At 50.9% G+C, this 20641-nt stretch overlaps 1 pseudogene; it reads left to right on the forward strand.

Moving 5' to 3' along the window:
• The window catches only part of LOC149345103 (uncharacterized), a 31237-nt pseudogene extending 14532 nt beyond the window's left edge, over positions 1-16705 (forward strand).
• The last annotated feature ends 3936 nt before the right edge of the window (positions 16706-20641 follow it).

Consider the following 20641-nt stretch of genomic DNA (forward strand, 5'->3'; position numbering starts at 1 on the left):
CTGGGGGAGCGTCCACGCACGGCGTAACCTCGGCTAGGAGAAACAAAGCGCGCGGACGATGGCGACGGGGAACGTGATAGGCGGCTCGGCGATGAGTATTCTTCCCGGCGCAAAAACTCCTCGATTTCGGCTGGTCGCTGCCCGGGTCGGGGTCATGGAGCGTCGTAAGAGAACCCTCGGATGCCCAGTCGTATGTATGGGCAGTGCCGGAGGACGTGACCGGCTTCGCCACAGTGGAAGCATAGTGGGCGGCGCTGGTCGGGAGTTCTCCACTCGTCGCATTTCCTCGGCTGCGCGCGTCGCTCGTAGGACGGGCGGGTTGGGGCGAGTGGGCGGCGCTCCAACGCAGCTGGCTGAGGGCGATAGAGGCTTGGGTCCTGGCGTCGAGGGGCAGGGCGGCGCACAGCTGCGGCGTAAGTCATGGCTGGGGGCTGCAGTGGCTGCGTGGGTGTCGGCGTCACACCCAAGGCCTGTTGAACCTCGTCCCGGATGACGTCAGTGAGCGATGAAAGTTGCGGCTGCGTTCCCGTTGGCAGCAATCGTTGGAGCTCTTCTCGCACAACTTGACGGATAACCTCCCGCAGGTTATCGTTGTTAACGGTGTCCAGGCAGTTTGCTGAGAAGACGCGCTGCTGGCGGTCATATTGGCGGGCTCGGGCGTCAAGGGTTTTTTCCATTGTGGATGCCTCTTCTACGAATTCCGCGACGGTTTTCGGTGGGTTGCGGACGAGGCCGGCCAAGAGTTGCTCTTTAACTCCTCGCATAAGCAACTTCACCTTCTCTTCTTCCTTCATGTTCATGTCGGCACGCCGGAAGAGACGCTTCATCTCCTCAGTATACACTGCAACGGTCTCGTTTGGGTGTTGTATGCGAGACTGTAGCAGCTGCTGGGCTCTCTCCTTTCGCACGACGTTTGTGAAGGTCTTCAGAAGCTGTTCCTTGAAGGTTTCCCAGTTGGCAAGGCTGGCTTCCTCATTCTCGAACCAGACTCTTGCTGGTCCCTCCAGGGCGAAGAAGACGTACCTAAATTTCATGGCATCGTCCCAGTTGTTGAAGACAGCCACACGGTCGAACTGCTCCAGCCATTCCTCGGGGTCGGCGCCAGGCGAAGCGTCGAAGGTTGGTGGCACCCGGGGCTGCTGCAGAATGATTGGAGTGGTCGTCTGGGGCAAGGTCATGATGGACGTTGGTACTTGCTTTCGCTTCCGTTTAGGGTCCGGCAGGGTCCCGAACTCAGGTGCGTCCCCTTGCAGGCGTCGGCTTGCGCGGTGGACTGGACTCAGGTCCTGCGGTAGATGACTCAGAGGGCTGGCGTCACGACTTGTTGGGGGTGTCCGGAACATGAAAGGCTACCCAGCACCTCCACCAGATGTCACGTTGTAGTGACGGCAGTACAGTAGTCAGGAAGACACCAGCCAGTCTTGGAAACGAAGCTCTTTATTTGGGCTGACTTGCGCCCGCAAAATAACTGAATCACTCGGCGGCGGCGTAGAAAGAGAAGTTTATTTTTTCTGTTTTAACATAGAAAATACAAAACAAAGCAGATGAACTTAATTCTCTGATCAGTCAAGCACATGCGCAGTGACGCAGCACTGAGCACGTCAGTAATGCAGTAAAAATGCCGATACTCGACCGCCGCGCAGGACGATAAAGTATGTCGACCATTTGCGCAAGAACTCGGCCTCGCTCATTGACAGAGCGTCCATGCATGCTTGTTCAAAGAGGCGCGTGCGCAGGCGCTGCAACATTGGGAACATTGTTCTTTGCGGACGCCCATTTAAGGATGCCACTCCACGCTGCCGCCACAAAACGAACATGCCGACACACAAGAGCATATTTGTGAACAGTTCGCGTGAACTAGTGCGCGCTTCGAGGCGGGTTAAAAACATGCGTGACACTAATGTCCAAAAGGTGCGCGCAACTACACACTCAAACATTGCGTGCTGCAAAGTTTCAAGCAGACCGCACTGCGGGCATCGGGCGGAGGGCGCCACGCCCCATGCCGCAAGGCGGTCTCTTGTGGGCAGGACCCGCCAGCCTCGCAGCCAGCCGAAGTCCCTGACATCTGCAGGAAGCGTAGCTGAGGTCAGCTGGCGCCAGCGTGCCCGTCTCGTTTTCTGGAGTTGTTCGCGGGTCAGCGCAGCGACCGTTAGTGCTTCACACATTCTGGAGGGCGGGGTTTCATCAACATCCAGATCGGGCACGCTGGCAGTCAACGACGTCAGTGTGCGACGCACATTAACGAAAAATGCCGGCGGCTGCTCGGCTGTAGGGCCAACCACGTGTTGTGAAAAAAACACGTTACGCGCTGTACCCAGAAAGTATGTGAGGAGTGTTCTCCCGGGATAGTCTGGGTTGCGTACAAGATCTCGTACTCCTCGCAAGGCGAGCACATTGCACATGGTGCGGATACAAGGTATACCAAACCCACCCATGTACGATGGAAGGCGCATGAACATTCGTGACACAAGTTCGGTTTTGCCCGCCCAAACGAAAGAGCCACAGGCCGAGGTTAGCCTGCGCGCAAACGTGCGCGGTGGGTTTGCGACGCGGGCGACAAAAAAACATGCGGCTAGGATTGTGGACTTAACTATATAGCAGCGCTCTGCCATTGAAAGGCGGAAAGTTGACGCCACCGAGAGGCGTTTCTCAGCGTTCGTGCGGAGGTTAGTCCAGGTTTCGCGGGCTACTTCTCCGCTGGCGAGGAATACTACTCCCAGGACTTTCACTCCCTGCACCCACTCCACCTCGCCCGCAAGGTTCGGTGTGAAGGTGCCAAACCTTAGTGCCTTGCTTTTTCCCCTGTTCAATAGGGCCCCAGATATCTCGCTGTACTCGAGAAACAGCCGCGAAAAAGCGGCGTAGCTATCCTCGTCCTTGAGGAAAAGCGACACGTCATCGGCGTAGGCCGATACCTTGATTTGGCCCTGGCCAGGCAGAGGGAAGCCACGTATGGATGGGCTGTCGTTAATGCGCCGGATGAGTGGATCCAGGCACAACACGAAGAATGTTGGGGAGAGAGGGCATCCTTGCCTTATGCCCCTGGTGACTGAGAAGGGAGCGCTCTGGTGGCCGTTTACGGAGAGACGAGCGTTCAGGTCTGCGTAAAGTAAGCGCAGCCTGCTGACAATTTGCGGAGGGAATCCGAAAGCTTCAAGGACTCCGAACAGATACGAGTGTTCCACCCGATCGAATGCTTTCGCCTGGTCTAGTCAAACAAAGCACCCGCTGAAGCCCGTCCTGCTGGCAAATGTGAACAGGTCTCTAGTGAGTGCCAATGCATCAAACACAGAGCGGTCAGGGACGCTGCTGGTTTGAGCCCGGTGGATTAGGTGAGGTAGGATCGTCCGCATTCTTGTGTTCAGTAAAGATGTGACTATTTTGTAATCTGCGTTTAAGAGGCTTATGGGCCGCCATGCTTGCGGGTCGGAGGGGTCACCGCCCGCTTTCGGAATGAGTATGATGCGACATTCGCGGAAAGAGTTTGGACGTAACCCATCCGCGAGGAAGCCGTTGACCATCTTCAGGAGCGCTCCTTGGATCTCGTAAAAAAAGTTTGAATAAAAACTTGTTGGAATGCAGTCTGGACCGGGGGCAGAGGCTGCATTCATACTCTGCAGGATGGCGTGCAGCTCTTGGCTTGTGGCTGGTGCGCAAAGGTTTTCATGCAACTCTTCAGCTACTCGTGGCAAGTTTCCAAAAAAACTTTGTAGAAGACCGTCATAACCATCTCGAAGATGTAGCCAACTGTCCGTAGAGAACAGGTTCGAAAAGTGGCTTGCGAAGATCGTGCAGATATCGGCCGTGGTTTTGCTTTGGTTGCCGTCTGGGAGTGTCAGGAAAGGCACAGTAGCGGGAGCGAATTCCTCTGCCGTGCCTGCGCGTACGTGTCGTAGCACAGCCGGGTCTGATATCGGCCGCCCGAGCTGGTGTGCACGACTAGCTGCCCGTGATGACTGGCAGAGCAACACGTGGTAACGCGCTTTAAGTAGACTCAGGTAATCGCTCATGGCAAAGGTTAAAGGTGCTCCCCTTTGCACTATACGGATGCGCTTGAGGGTGTCATTCAGTGCATGAGTTACCCGGCGTCTGCGGTCTTGACCGGCCGCCACCAGAGTTGCCTGCCAACGAGCCGTGTGTCCCATGAATCAGTCGCAACGAAGTTCTTGCACGATGCTGCCAACGCCGTACGCAGCGACGCCACGCTTTCCGGGTCCGCCAGTAGGCTTGTGTCCATGCGCCACGTAACAGTACGTGGGGTGTCCTCTCCAAAGTCGAGCCTGACTGACAAGGGGTGGTGATCGGAAATCACCGGCGTGCCTGCAGGGAACGCGAGAACTTCGCAGCTAACGACAAAAGAAGCGAGCTCTGGTGGAAAATAGAATTTGTCTATCCGACTCGCTGACTGTGCTCTCTCAAACGTCGCTCCAAAGGCATCCCCGTGAAGCTGCACCCACGCGTCACACAAGCGGAACTGAGTCACGAGATCGCGGAGCGCGGGGGCACCGCAATAACGGCGACCGTGACCCTGCCCGCGGACGTCACGGTCGATGTTAAGTACACAATTGAAGTCACCGACGATGAAAGTGGGGTAGGGATCAAGGAGGAATGAGTCGAGGCGCTCAAAAAAAATCAGAACTACTAGTCCGCCGTGCTGGCGCATATACAACCAACGCACGTACCCGCCGCTGGTTTAGTGTGAAGTCGACCGCAAGAGTGCGGCCGTCCAGCCCGAAAGTGCAATGAGCACCCGCGCGCAGGCAGGGGTTTACAAAAACGACACCAACACCGCACATATGAAAATCAGTCAACGAAAAATAAGCAAAAACAGAAAACCGGGTGGTGAAATTCAGCACATCAAGTGAAGTACGGAAGTTGCATTCCTGTAAAAACAGGATGTCGACGCCCCTAGCCCTGGCAAAGTGCATCACCTCTCTCTGTCTGTCTACGGATTGAAATCCCCGAACATTCAGGGAGAGGAGATGCACAACCGCCATGACTGCCAAGAGCACCGACGGCATAGCATACAACCTAAAGAGCGCTGCCATGGGCGGCGCTTGGCGCGCGCGGCACTTTTTTGCTAGAACGTTCGTTAACAGTCTCTTCGGATTCCGATGATTGGGGGTGGGCACGTTTGAAGTCTGGTCGGGAAAAGTCCATGTTTTCGGGGCCGTCGGCGCTTGTGGCCTCGCTCACCGGTTGCTGCGTGGTCTTGGCGACGCTCGCAGCTGAAGCCGATGCCGACGCCAGGGTCGCCGATGGGAGGGTGTGGCTGGCTGGTGACGGGAAGCGCGCGTCGTCCGCACCTCCAGGAGTCGTCGTTCCTGACACCTGGCCGCACGTCAAGTCGCCTGTCAGGCGAAGCGGCGTGACTTTGTCCGGTACGTCCACCAGGTCGCCCGACGCCACGCTCGACTCATCGCCGCTGCTGCTCTCGGTGTTGAAGGAAGCTGTGCGGGGTAGCGGCGGCAAGGGTTCCGCGAAAACAGCACCGAACGGCTCCACCTCGTTTGAAGGCGTCCCCTCGAGCTGCTCCTTCACGGGCACCTCCGTCGCGGGGGTGGGCTCGGGCTCCCTCGGGCTGCTGGTCGTAAGGTCCGCGTCGGCAAGAGGCGTCCGGACAGTTGGTGTGCTCCGCGTTTCTGCGACCACGTTGTCCTTGCTCGGTTCCTTTCTCGAGGCGGCGGCCGCCGCATAGGACCGTGGTCGCAGGCAGTCCGCTGTGGCGTGGCTTCCACCGCAGCGCCTGCAAGCCGCTCCGCATCCGGCCGTGTCGTGGCCGAACACCTCGCAGCGAGAACACCGCGGCGTTCGACACGCCGCGCCGATGTGGCCGTCCTGCCCGCAGCGGGAACACACCTTCCGGACGCCTCGGTAGTCAAACATGACGCCCCTGGACGGTCAAGAAGTTCGGCACCGCCTGCTTCATCTCGATCCGGACCACGCGCGTCCCGTTGCCGACGTGACGACGGCCCTTGAGGACGGGATGGGTGATGTCAAGCACCTTGCCGTAGGAGCTCAGTGCCGCTGCCAGCGCCGCGTCTCCCACGAACAGCGGCACACGAAAAGCCGTCACGTGGACCACGGCAGGACCCACGCAGGCTACTGGGACGGAAGTGCCGTTCACGTTGAAGGCGCCTTCCACGAGCATCTTCTCCGCCGCCGCAGCCGAGGCCATGGCGACGCAGAACTTCATGCCTCCATGGTGCTGGAGGCTCTCTAGCCCTTTCGGGCCGACAACCAACTCGATGCCGTCGACGATGTCGTCAGCTGTCGCGTCGGAAGTAACTGTAAATGAAAAACAGTGCGCCTTTGGGGGCGGCGCACGGAACACGGGAGGGGCAGCAGGTCCCGGGCCTCCCATGACGTCACGGGTGGCCGGCTGGGCTGCTGCTTGCACGAACTTCACGCAGTTTGCCCGAGCACCGGCAAAGGCACGGCGCCTGGGCGGGGGAGGCTGGTTGCGGAACCTCCGGGTCGCAGTGGATCCGGGGCCCGCCTGCACTTGTCGATGAAACTTCTCAGGAAGCCAGCGCCGAAAAAAACCTTCGCTGGGTCTGGACGAGCTCGGGCAACAACAAGCGTGCTCGTCGGTCGTCGAACTACGAATGTCCGCCGCTCGCGGCATCGCTCAATTTAAAGCCGGCAAGGAAACTTCCAGATAACAAGACAAGATCATCTACAGAAATCTGGAAAAACCTAGATGCAGCCTTTCATGGCTGCGATCAATCGAGATTAGTGTGGTAGCTTCTCGCGTGACGAACAAAAGTGATAACAACCCTTTCCTGCAGCCTTGAGCGTGTATGAACAAACACTACAATGAAACGTGGCAATATGTTTGGCTGCAGCCGCCATATGTTGATGAAGAAAGAGATAAACCAGGCTCGTGTACCTACCTGTTTGCATACACTAACTGGCCCCCTGGTTAAAAAAAAAAGAAACCTGTAGCCGACAGTACGACATCCTTTGTACTCTGCATTTCGGCATTGGGACTTTGCAGGTGGTCTGTTTTAGTAGCATGTTTGAATTAGAGAAAAAATAGCGCAAACCATGCACACCACGAGAATGGAACGAGGACGAGACACAAGCGCTATACTGACAACTGAAATTTTATTGAAGACAGGAAGCACAGGAAGCATAAGGTGAAGTCTCAGGAGGAAAGAAGGGTGACAAGGATGAGAAGGTGAACAAAGGCAACCATCTCGGAACGCAGAAACAGGCAGGCAGCCCAAAATCACAAAAATAAAAGAACGGTTACCTGATAGCAGAATCTAGAAAATTGTACTCGGAGGCAAAAAGCGATAAAGATGGAGGGCTAACACACCTACGGCCAAATTTCTTTATGTAGAAAGCCTCCAGACTAACGCGTGCAGTTTTATCCGTGCTCTTGCCAAAAATCTTTGTCTCCTTTAACCGAGCCTCGCAACCGTCGCAGCCGATTACGTGCGCAACCAAGTGTGCGTACTTATCTTTCATATCCGATAAATTTCGAGCATGGTCCCCCAAACGCTCGGTGATGCATCGGCCAATGGGCAACGCGCATCGGACAACGTGATGCGGCTTCTTCAAAAAGGACCGAAATACAGTTTGCTGGTGTTGAGGCTCACGAACTCATCGCTGCAAACAGGAAACTGGTCCAAAAAGTAAGAGATGGAGAGAACCAGGACCGGTGCCTCCTTGAGGGGGTGGACTGTTGGAGGAACTGTTTACCAAACTGCGTAGGTGCACAGAGTGACAGAATGTTAAATGATGTTGTTACCTTCTTTAGGCAGAACAGCCTTAAAGGTGCACTGAAGAGGAATCTGAACTTGTCTTTTTGCCGCGGGAACTCGATCTTAGCTTTCTTAGAAACGTCGATTTATTGCCCTGTGTGGCCGATTTCCGTAATTAAATCGAATTAACGTCCGGCTCCGGCCTTTTTTTTTTTGTAATTCTCCCGCGTACGGTGGGCGGAGTCGACCAACGCGTGGAGCGCCTTTCACCCGGTCCCGTGGCGGCTTGCCGCTCTGCCATCGGCGGAGTAATACGTAGTAGTCCGTAGTAGCAAATAGCCCGCGCGTATTTTTATTTCTGCGGGCTTATTTTGCGGCTGTATTATCTGCTAATGAAACGATTTATTCATGGAAACCTAAAAAACAAAATAAAGCGAAAGCAAAGCATCCACGGAGCTGGCGGAAAGGCACTTCACGCGTTGGACGACTCCGCCCACCGTACGCGGAGAATTAAAAAATAAAGGCGGGAGCAGGACGTTAATTCGATTTAATTAGGGAAATGGGCCGCAGATGGAAATAAGTCGCAGTTTCTAAGAATGCTAGGAACGTGTACGTGTACGAGGATTTGTACGATCAGAAAGCGCATGCGGCAGTCACTAAGAACTTTGTACAGGTCAAGAAAAGTGCTTTTAGAGTTAAGACTAAATTCATCACCTTTTGCAAAAATTTGAATCTTCAGACTCTTGCCAGGGATATAAAAAAGAGCAAGGGTAATAGCCTAAATGCTTTCTTTACAGCCAAGACCCACAAGCCAGAAATACATTTCCGAACCATTGTCAGTGAAGAAGGATCTTGGCAAAAGAATGCCAGCGGTTTCTTGCAGAAGCATCTTAAATTACTTGTTATGGATGACCCCTTCATCACAAAAAGTTCAACAGCTGTCCCTGAATACCTACAGAGTACCAGCGACATCGGCTTTGGGTTTTCGGTAGATGTACAAGATTTGTTTTACTCTGTTCCTCAAGACCAGCTTTTGTTGGCTGTAAGGGAATGCATAGAAGCAAACGGCGACGTGTCTTTCCAGAATTCTTCAGGACTGTCGGTTGATAATTTTATCGCTTTATTGCAGTTTTACCTAAGTTCTACTTTTATACTTTTTGACAATCTGCCTTTTTTGCAGCGCAATGGTGTGTGCATGGGGTCCTGCGTGGCCCCTATTCTTTGCGATATTTTCTTGGCAAAGGTTGACCGATCATTAGATAAACTTTTTTATGGGGGGTGCGGTTTTAAAGGTTTTTAGGTATGTGGACGATTTTTTAGTGCTTTTAAAAAAGCAGACGTCCTTCGCCTACCCCTCTACAGTAGGTGAAGTTTTAAATACCTTTGACAAACATGGACTTGGGCTCTCTTTTACCCACGAACCACTCGACACTAATGTTTTACAGTTTTTAGACTTGAAACTAACCTTTCTTGAAAGACACGTTTGCTGGGGTTATTACCCGCGTGCAAAAAAAGATCTTTTGCCTTACGATTCCATGCACTCCAAGACTGTAAAAGGAGCGATTGCGTCGCATTGCCTGGAGTCTTCTCTCAAGAAATCGTGCCCGCACCAGTTGCAAGGTAGCTTTCAGAATCAGATGAGCCGACTTTCGGCGGCTGGGTTCCCCTGCGCTGTGTCGGTTGCTCTTTGAGAGACCCTCTTTCAAAAACTGAAGCACGGAACATGAAGAAATACAGGAGAGGACCGCCACAGGACACAGAAGCCACTGGTTGTGCCTTACGTGCACAAAACCTCGCACAACTTGAAGAAAGTGGCCAAAAGGTATGACGTGAGTGTCGCCTTGTCAGCTCCTAACAAGCTGGAAAAGTTGTGCCCCTAATCTGCAGCTCAAGAAAGTGGGGACGCCAGATTAAGCACGATACTCCGTTTACGCAGTGTTCCGTAGGAGTGGTTTACGCTATCCCCTTAACGTGTGGGAAACTTTGTTGGCCAGAAGGGCCGATGCATCAACGAGCGTTAGGGGAACCATGTTCGAAATTTATCGGATATGAAAGATAAGTACGCACACTTGGTTGCGCACGTAATCGGCTGCGACGGTTGCGAGGCTCGGTTAAAGGAGACAAAGATCCTTGGCAAGAGCACGGATAAAACTGCACGCGTTAGTCTGGAGGCTTTCTACATAAAGAAAGTTGGCCGTAGGTGTGTTAGCACTCCATCTTTATCGCTTTTTGCCTCCGAGTACAATTTTCTAGATTCTGCTATCAGGTAACTGCTCTTTTTATTTTTGTGATTTTGGGCTGCCTGCCTGTTTCTGCGTTCCGAGATGGTTGCCTTTGTTCACCTTCTCATCCTTGTCACCCTTCTTTCCTCCTGAGACTTCACCTTATGCTTCCTGTGCTTCCTGTCTTCAATAAAATTTCAGTTGTGAGTTAGCGCTTGTGTCCCGTCCTCGTTCCATCCTCGTGGTGTGCACGGTTTGCGCTATTTTTTCTCTAATTCAACTATGCACCAACTACATAGGTCGGCACACTCACTCATGGGTGCACTCATATCGCCTCACTCACACTCACGCCTGTGAGTGTGAGTGAGTGGTCGTGAGTGCGAGTGGACGTGAGAGTGAGTGCGAGTGAGTGGATATGAGTGTCGGTAATCATTAGTGTGAGTGAGTGGATGTGAGTGTGGGTGGTCATGAGTGTGAGTTCGAGTGAGTGGTCGTGAGTGCGAGTGGACGTGAGTGTGAGTGCGAGTGAGTGGATATGAGTGTGAGTGAATGGTCGTGAGTGCGAGTGGACGTGAGTGTCAGTGCGAGTGAGTGGATGTGAGTGGGGGTGGTCATAAGTGTCAGTGGACGTGAGTGTGAGTGGACATGAGTGCGAATGCGATTGAGTGGATGTGAGCGTGAGTAGAGGTGAGGTGAGTGGGTATGATTGATGAGTGGATGTGAGTGGGCGTGAGTGGCAATGAGTGGTTGTGAGTGGCAATGAGTGGTGGGTGGAAGCGACAGCGAAGTCGGTCGCCCATGTTTCGTGACGCTGATACCCGCTTAGCTATTTTCATGTTGTTGACAGCTGCGGGAAGCAAATATTCACTACTGAAGGCGCTCGAGGCAGCATAAGGCATCATGCCGTTGTCTTTGGACAACCCAAGAAAAGTATTCCGCTGGCACGAGAACGGCAATCTTTCGTTGCTTTTGTAGTTCAACGTTGTCACGGGCGCAGGCCCTTCGCGGATGCAGTGAGCCGCTACAAGTTTTTTGGGACCCTATATCGAATTTAGCATTGCCTGTCCTGAAAATACAGATCTATGTCTCTTGCCACGCTCCCCGCATGGCTCGATCTCGTATACATATGAGTTACAATGCTTACTGCTGAAACAACGACTATCTGCTGCTCGGCAATAACTACCGTAAGTTGGGACCTCGGGTGCTGCAGTGGACTTAGGTTTTTTTCTTTGCCCAGGTGTGCGCATTCCAGAGCTCTCCTCTGGTCGTAATTTGTTCATAGGCTCTGACCCATGCGGTAACCCGACCTCCTTTATCCCAGGTCTTGAACTGCACAAACCCGGCTCAAGCCCGGAAACGACGCGAAAACCAAGTGCGCTTTTCGGTAACGCCAGAGGATTCTTGTTTCTATCATGTACTTTAAAGAGCCCAGCGTCGGAAATCAAGCATGTGGTTTTTATAATTTATTTTTTGGTATGCGTAGCATCAGGCATGGTAATGCCTTTGACGCCCAAGGAGATATCCAAAACGGCAATATTTTATGTTTTAATTTGCGCCAGAAATTATTGTTTCGTGCTGATGGTGGTTGTGAAGTTCGCGGTCCTGTGCATTGTTTGTCGCGTCCGGGTTCGCGATAAAGGAATGTCCATTGAGTTTTTTTTTTTTTCTGCCCTCCGCACAACTGCAGAGAGGGGGTTGAGTCACACTGGCTGCCCAGCGGTATAAGGGGAGCGGGATAGCGAAGGGTTCCGAGAATAAGGGAAAGGTCAAACACCCTCCAGGAACATATACGTCAGGTCGTATCCCACTGTGCACGTTCTTGCGGAAAGGCGGATCCTCGTCGTGTAGCTTTTGTCCCATGTCTATGGCAGCACGCGTTGACAGCTTGAGGCGCGGTCAACAGGACATTGCCACGCTAGCTACAGGCTTGTAGACACAGATGGGCCTTGAGGTGACTTTCCCCGAACCTGAGTTTACCAGAGGTTGAAAAAACCTGCACCGTGGGAAATCGAGAATGTTTGCGAAGCTCGCGGGACGAAGGGAGAAACCTCCGAAATCTTGATGGTGGAAAATGGACATATTTGTGCAGTGTTTGTGGAGGTGAGTTATCTTCTTTCCAAAATCACTGATTGGCTGTGTTGTCCTTTTACAGTTGTTGGTTGGCGACGTTTTCTTTTCCCCAATGATTTATTGGGTTTATGTTTGTGGATTTACCTGATTGGTTACTGTCTCCACCGACGGCAGGGTCATACGGTTTAAAATCAAGTGTTTGGGCGGGAACGAGGGCTGGTTTCGTCACGTAAAGCTACTGGTCAGTCAAATTTAAACAAGTTTTCTCCTTGCTTGTATCTTTCTTTGCTTTATTAATTGGTAATAAAAAGTTAGCCTCTCCACAAGTGTCCTCTGGCAACGTGATCGAGCAATATCGAATCTGCAAGACGTCAAGCACCTTTCAATAATCATCATCAAAGTAATTTACCTCTACAAGATTGAGAGGGAAACTCAACTGTGATGAAACGTAGCGGCGATTATCGGCAGTGGATATGAGGTGGCAACCAAACTGCCGGATCTTTTTTGATTGGTTGGACGTACAGTTCGAAATTAATTGTTATGTACTCGGGAAAGGGATATAAAATAGAATGTGTCTGAGTATTGCCACCGTTTCACTCGAGAAAAAAAAACTACAAAAGAAAAGCAGTGCACGCGAATGAAAGTTAATTAGACTCAAGCTAGGGTGACAGTTTTCCTTTCGCTTAAAAGTATCGTGCAAGCGATTGCTGCTAAGGCACTGAAGAAAAAACATACGACGCCACAGCCAAAAATGTGACCAGAAGAGAACAGAAAACTGAGGGTGGCGGGCGGAAGGGGGCCAGGAGCTTTTCACAAACAGGTCGAAGGGTGCCGACATATTCCACTCTGGACTGCGCTCGCAGAACAGGAAGAGTTGAAAATTAAGCTCCCCCACGCTCTCCCCGGAGTCCAAAAAAAAATGTTTTTTCTTTGGTCATGAATAGGCTCCCGTCAGCGTCATGTAAGCAGAACTACGCCGTTGGCAATATGATCGGGTGGGGGCTGCCCTGGCAAGTCAACAACTGCATACAAGCTTCCGCTGCATGTATGCGAGGCTTGGTTCTCATTTGTGCCGCCTAATCTTCGGCATTTGGCCAGTGAAACCGAAATGAGCTCGTGGAATGCGATTTTGTTCATTTTTCGTGTTCTAGTACAGCAAGGGGATTAACTTCTGTCGGCACGCACCGATTTCAGCAATCTTACCCTAACTGATATCTGGACAGCATGAGGCATCATTTGAAGCAGATACTATGATTTCCACCAAGAACTTCTGGATAGCGCTTTTTCCTAGTAAAGTCATATAATTTCAGATTGGCTCAAATTGGCTAACAAGTTAGCTGCATATGCATTCTTTCGAGAACGACGTTGGAAAATAATCGGGTGCAAAGTAAGCACCCTGTATTACCGCGCGTATGCGCACGTGGTCTCCGCAAGCACTGGTCTCAAAAACACCGCGTTGGTTTGTAAAACTTCCTTCAGACCGGGATTATGGGCAATACAGAAAGCTTACTGCCTGCAGACATGTACTATCGCGCTCAATATGAGTTGCAACGCGCGGTCATCGACCGGGGCTCGTTCCGTGGTGTGCCTCCTCCAAACAGTCACTCGGAATTCTGGGAGAAACTGCTGTTCCAGGAAACAACAGCACCCCCGCCCAGGAAAAAGTTTCTCCCAGAATTCCGAGCGACTGTTTGGAAGAGGCACACCACGGAACGAGCCCCGGTCGATGACCGCGCGTTGCAACTCATATTGAGCGCGATAGTACAGTACACAGATCGGTCACACATAGTAAGCTTAGTAGGTTTTGTAAATGGATTGATAATGGGAACCTCCCCTAGCATCGTTATTACGCGGGGAAATCCTCTACTTGCGACCCACTCCAGCCATTTTCCTTTGCGTGAGGAAATCACTCGATCTTTTGAAAAAACGCTCCATTTTCCATGCCGCGAAAAGTATTCATAATCGTCACTTGACTCCAATGAGTTGATGCAGAGTCACGGACACGTCATTGTCAAGGAAGACCAAATCTTGGTAATTAGACACCATCTAAGAATATTGTCAAGGCAAAACTCATTATTATTACTTGCACACCGTCATAGGCACACGCACAAGGGAAGGAGGTGCGCCCCCCCCCCTCCCCTTCCCCCCTAATCGCCAAGTCTGCCCCATGCATGTAATCTGTCGGACCTATTCAGTCTTTGTTTACAGTGCAGTGCTACCGCCAAGCAGGTTTTTTAACGGCCAAGGACCTCTGATGTTGCGTTCCAAGAACTGTGTACTTGCCAGGTCATTTTGGAGGCAATATTTTCAGTTTCTTTTTTTGCGGTGACAGTAACCAAAAACAAATCTGTCATAGCTTCTGTGGTCTAGAGAGAACGGAAATTACTCCGGAAGCGCGATGCTACATCAATGCTTCAGCGACGCAATCACTGCCTTCCTCTGCCGGTACTCACGTGGTGAACAAGGCAGGGAAAGCCTCAGGGTGTTTGCGAACGTTTCAACAAGAGGACTGTCTTCGTCTGGGTGGAGACAAGACCTCTTGTGGAGACGCTGGCAATACTGTGAATCTTTCCCCTCACTTGTTCACATTTTGAGCGTCAAAAAAACCAGCCGCTTATCCTCTCTATACCCTATATTCCTCTGCCGATGTTACAGATTAAAATAAAAAACTACACCTCTATAATATGCTGTATATTTAGCAATTCCATCACATGGAAATAAATGTTTTATAATCATTCCTCATATTTGCTCTCCGTTTTGGCGGCAGGGGCCTAGGTGAGAGGTGGTTGGGGTGGGGGGCGGGGAGGGGGGGGCACTGCGCTGAAACTTGGCTCATTCTCATGGAGAACCCTGCGCACGCCTATGGACACTGTTCAAAAACTTGTCTAAGCATCTCAGCTGCTGACGCTGTACAGGGAATCATCGTCTCAGCAGCAAGCGGAGGAGCACAGGTGCGTAGCATTCGGTGCACGGAATATGCGTGATGAGTGACTACTTTCTTCGAGCATCGAAACTGTGCAAATTGGCCAAATAGCCCGACAAAGCCTAGGCAGCTCACCACCACATCTTTGCGACTCAGTATAATGTTAGGGGAGCTACGAGGGCAGTCGCCGCGACAGTAAATCTCTCATCCCCGCCGTTGTCAGCAAACAAGGAAACAGTACACTGAACGTAAATGCGAGTGAGCGGACATGAGTATGAGTGTGAGTGGGAATGAGTGTGAGTGAGTGGTTGTGAGTGCGAGTGGTCATGAGTGTAAGTGGTTGTGATTGTGAGTGGACATGAGTGCGAGTGAGTGGTTGTGAGTGTGAGTGAGTGGCTGTGAGTGTGAGTGGACATGAGTGTGAGTGCGTGTGAGTGCGAGTGGTCATGAGTGTGAGTGAGGGGTTGTGAGTGTGAGTGATGATGAGTGTGAGAGTGCGAGTGAGTGGTTGTGAGTGCGAGTGGTCATGAGTGCGAGTTTGAGTGAGTGGTTGTGAGTGGTCATGAGTGCGAGTGAGTGAGTGGTTGTGAGTGTGAATGGACATGAGTGTGAGTGTGTGTGAGTAGTAGTGAGAGCGAGTGGTCATGAGTGTGAGTGTGAGTGAGCCACCTCTCATGGTGCCGAGGTATGACCAACTAGCCCAAAAAGAGGTGTTAATGAAGTTAGTAGCATGTTTGATATGTACGAAGTAGTTCACTTCTTCACGTCCTAAAGTGGGAACAATCAGTGGGGCACAACTGCCAGCACGCCGCACATAAAATAAACTACCGCAACACAAGTGTATTTTTTAGGGAATCGGTAAAATATTTGTACAACATATAGGCCCCTTCATCTCGGATACTTCATGTATGTAATATTGTACTCCCCTGTAGTCTACATTTGATTTCCATTCAAGTAATAAAAACCGGTGCCCCATTTGCGTGTAGTGCTGGTTAAGATTTATTTTTTCTCCGCAACCTACTTCATTCCAGAGCTCATGGCTAGCATTTCTGCTCCATTCTACAGTGACAAAAGGCTACCAAGAGCAGAAAAATATTTAGAAGCCAAAACCAGCCCATACAATGGGGCAACATTGACTTGTCACGTGTTGACACTGACAGGGAGTTTATAAACAACCCCGTGTGACACAAACTATGCATGCGCTATTCTCTTCGTGTTGTTAATTATGCTTGAGTTTATGTGTGCATTTAAGCATCTAACAAGCTTTTTCTCATACCATCCACAGCCTGGCAAGACGAGACGAGGCTGCAGTTCAACATGCACCGTCGCTTGATTCAGTCACTGACTCAGCTGCTTCTGTTGAGGGCACATGCAGCTCATTTTATATTGACAGTACTGAGGAGGAGCCTGCACTGCCTGATGAGGTGGAAGGGTTGTCCGCGTCGGAACCGATGGAGGCCAGTAACGAGCCAAACTTTCAGCCTGCCCCAAGTGGACAGCCTGCATAAAGCGAAATGTCTGCACCAGGCAAGAACCTTAGCAAGCGCGCGAAAAGAAAGAGGACAGACATAGACGAATTAATGATGCCTACTCTACAAGCAAACCGGCAGAGGCTCGGTGACTTGACGACGGCTACCATATCAGTAGACGATAACGAGTATTTCCTTTTGAGCCTAATAGGCCTTCTCAGCAAGGTGGATGGTCGCAGAAAAGAGCAGGTTAAGCTGCAAATTCACACTTTGTTAGTTGTTTCAGCTTACCCTCAGAATGATGGGTGAATGATTAATGAAATTGTTTCTCATGTCATTTTGATTTCAGCTTCAACAGCTGAATCATCCGCTGTAAAGTCAGATCGTGTTAAGGCCATGTGAAACATGCAAGAACTGCAATAAGGGACTAATTACTCAATGGCATCCACCCATGTGCATCCGCACGGCTACAGAGCAAAAATGTACAGCTTCCACAGAAACTTCGCAGTTAAAGAAAACTACGTCCTGGTTCGAACCCGGGACTACCGCTTCACCGGAGCAGTTGCTCTACCAACGCTAACCGAGGCGGCAAGCTTAAGGCCCATCTCCATGGACACATCGGAGGCGCACCAGCGCAGCGCTTACGCGCCCAGCGCCGCACCGCGACAAGCGTCGAAAAACACATGCAACTCGATGGCCTGTCGCGGCTACCGCGTTCAGCTGGGCTTGGCGAAGCAAACGGCGCGAAGGGCCGTACCGGATGCCGAGAGAACTACGTTCTCTGATTGGTTACACCGACCGCAAACCAGCGAGTCACTTCCGGCGCCGGCGCGAGCGAGGCGCGAGCGAGGCGCGAATATCTGACGTGGACAGATATTTGCCAAGCGCCAGCGCCGGCTCGCGTCGGCGCGTCGCGCATGCGCAGTCCGGCTCCGGCGTACGCTGGTACGCGTAGGCGCTGCGCTGGTGCGCCTCGAATGTGTCCATGGAGATGGGCCTTTATGGTAGGGCGAGAGCGAATTGATCAATAACTCCAAGTGGGAACAGTGTTGGTCAAATGTGTAGGGCAATCTCCCAAGGTGGAGTAGATTTGTAATCATATAGTAATTACTCATTGGCATCTACCCAAGCGCAGCCAACGGCTACATTATAATACGGCGATATAATTGCTGCTTGTTCATTTTCTTAAATTCCAACTCTTGAGGAGGCTTGCGTACGAGTCGGTGTTAATTAAAATTGAGAATGCAGCGACACCACCACAGTTTCTCCATGCCTCACGTGACCTGAGTGCGCCCTTGATGTCACAGCCGGCGTTCGGCTGGTGAAACCATGACTGAAACAGCCTGAGAAAATCAATCAATCAATCAATCAATCAATCAATCAATCAATTTTATTTCCTTAAAGACCCCTTTTCAGGGGCATTACATAAGGGGTGGATACAACGTTTGGGGAGACAAAGTAATCATGCGTTATGATGATGACAAAAAGCTGTTAGCTCTGCGTGCGAAGTTCGCGGGACAGGTTATTGTTGCAATGTCAGCGGGAAGGCCATTCCAGTCCGCGGCGGTGCGTGGAAAAAATGAAGCTGCGAAGGTGACTTTGCGTGCACGTGGACGGGTGATCTGGAGTTGATGGAGAGTGCGGTGAGATACGAGGTCTGTTAGAAAAGTATCCGACCTTTGGCCGAAGAAAAAAAAATGGCATAACTGGAGCGTTGGAAAAATAATCCCCTTCAAAGTAGTCTCCTTGGGACTCCATATACATCTCCCATCGGTGCTGCCATTGTTGGAAGTATTCCGAAAAGGCTCTTTTCGGAATGGAACTTAGCTCTGCCGTCGTTGCAGCCACAATGTGCTTTCTTTTCTGAAATGGCGCTCCTTTCAATGGCCTCTTCATTTTAGGAAACAGCCAGAAGTCGTAGGGGGACATATCAGGAGAGTAAGGAGCCTGTTGAACTACAGGAGTCTGGTTTTTCGCCAGAAAAGTCTGAATCAAATGCGAGGAATGTGCAGGAGCAATGCCGCGAGGGATGCGCCAATTTCTTGTTGACCTCAATTCCGGTCTCTTGCGCCGCAGAGCACCACGTAGGCGATGGAAGACATCCCTGTAGTACTATTTAGTCATTCTTTGACCCTGTGGGGTGCGTACTCGTGGTGTGCCACACAGATGGAGTCACAAAAGCAGTCAGCATCACTTTGACATTGCTGCGCACTTGGCGGGCCTTCTTTGGTCTTGGTGACGTGGAATGCGTCCTCTGTGACGACTGGGATTTGGTTTCCGGGTCGTACCCGTACACCCAAGACTCGTCACTAGTGATTACGGCGTCGGTGAAGTCAGGGTAACTGTTTGTGGAATCCAGCATCTCCTGTGAGACTTCAACACGAAGCTGCTTTTTCTCCACCGTCAACAGCTTCGGCACGAATTTCGCCGCATCTCTCTCCATGGCCAAATCTTCGGTGATAATGGAATGTGCAGAAAAATTGCTGATGTACACCTCTCCCACAATTTCTCGGATAGTCACACAACAGTCCCGCATCACCACAGCGTTCACTTCGGCAATAACCTGGTCATTTCGGCATGTTGATGGCCGACCGGAGCGTGGCTCTCTCTCCACGGATGTGCGGCTGTCTTTAAACCAGTTGCACCACTGCTTAATCTGTGTGCTGCTCATAGCATCATCACCGAAAGCCGTCTGAGCATTTCGAATGGTTTCCACTTGGCTATCGCCAGGTTTCTGGCAAAATTTGAGGTAGTAGCGCTGCTCCTCTCGCTCCGCCATTTTCCTTGCAACAAAAAACCGACGAGAGCACTGCGCACTGCCTCACTCAAACGCTGCTTCCCAGCGACTGACGCTATCGGCAGGCGGGAAAAAATTCGTGCATGCGCACGAGGGTTCAAGGTCGGCTGCTGTAGGCGCGCTTGTTTCACATCCCTCAGGTGTTCGCAAAAAAAAATAAAGTCGGATACTTTTCTAAGAGACCTCGTATGCGTGCCGGAGGGACCATGTAGGGTGCAGTTCGTAGATGGCTGTAAAATAACTTGTGAAATAATAAAAGAAGCCGCCGCGGTGGCTCAGTGGCTATGGTGCTCGGCTGCTGTCCCGAAAGACGCGGGTTCGATCCCAGCCGCGGCGGTTGAATTTCTTTGGAGGAGAAATTCGAGGCCCGTGTACTGTGCGATGTCAGTGCACGTTAAAGAACCGCAGGTGGTCGAAATTTCCGGAGCCCTCCACTACGGCGTCTCTCATAGCCTTAGTCGCTTTGGGACGTTAAACCCCATAAAACCAAACCAAATAATAAAAGACTGGCTGTGCGGCGGCGCAGCTCGAGTGGCTGTATGCCTGAAAGCGATTTCAGATGCGTAAAACTCGTGCTGTAGTGATATGAATAATGAATAAACCTGACTGCGCGGTTTTGCAAAACTTCTGATGCGTTGGTTAGATAAGCTTGATGTGGATGCCAGATGGATGATGCGTATTCTAATTTCGATTTCACAAGTGCTTCGTAAGCTAATAACCTAACATGCATGGGCGCATCGTGGATATGACGTTTTAGAAAACCAAGGGATTTGTTAGCTGAAGAAATGATGTTAGTTATATGCGTTTTCCAGGAGAGGTCAGCGCACAAAGTTACGCCTAAATATTTGTATGATTCTACTGGCGGCACGGGAACGGAGTCTATGTGATAGAAGGGCACGAGCGGATTACGGCGGCGATGAAAAGAGAGTACGTTGCATTTGTGAGGGTTAAGCTCCATTAGCCAAATTTTACACCAATTCCGAATCTTGTTAAGGTTGTTTTGGAGAGATAATTGATCAGAATTGTTATTAACTTTTTAAACATTTTCCGCCTGTTTCCCATTCTTTCGCTCTATTTATTTTTGCTTCTTGCTCTAATTTGTTTTGCTCTTGCTTCTTTGTGTTGTATTTTGTTTTTCTAATATATTAAACAAATGCTCAGCTGCCTCTCCTTGTGCAATGTCTTTGGACTCATAAGAAACATGAATGAAATAAAATTGCAAATTTTATTATTATTGCATCTAAGTTATTGAACAATGCCACAAACAATTTATGCAGTGCAAAAGTCATTTGCCAACGAAATAAATTATTATGAAGGCAATGCTTGTGTTTGCAAAACATTTTTTGCTGATATCTCAGCACTTATGCAATCCAGTCACAGCAAAATAAAGCACACAGACAAAGGAGATCATTATGTCAAGGCGTCTGTCACTTGATTTGATCTTTATT

This window comes from Amblyomma mixtum, chromosome 5 (assembly GCF_055824585.1).
Source record: "Amblyomma mixtum isolate Tamu chromosome 5, ASM5582458v1, whole genome shotgun sequence".
Classification (NCBI taxonomy): Eukaryota; Metazoa; Arthropoda; class Arachnida; order Ixodida; family Ixodidae; genus Amblyomma; species Amblyomma mixtum.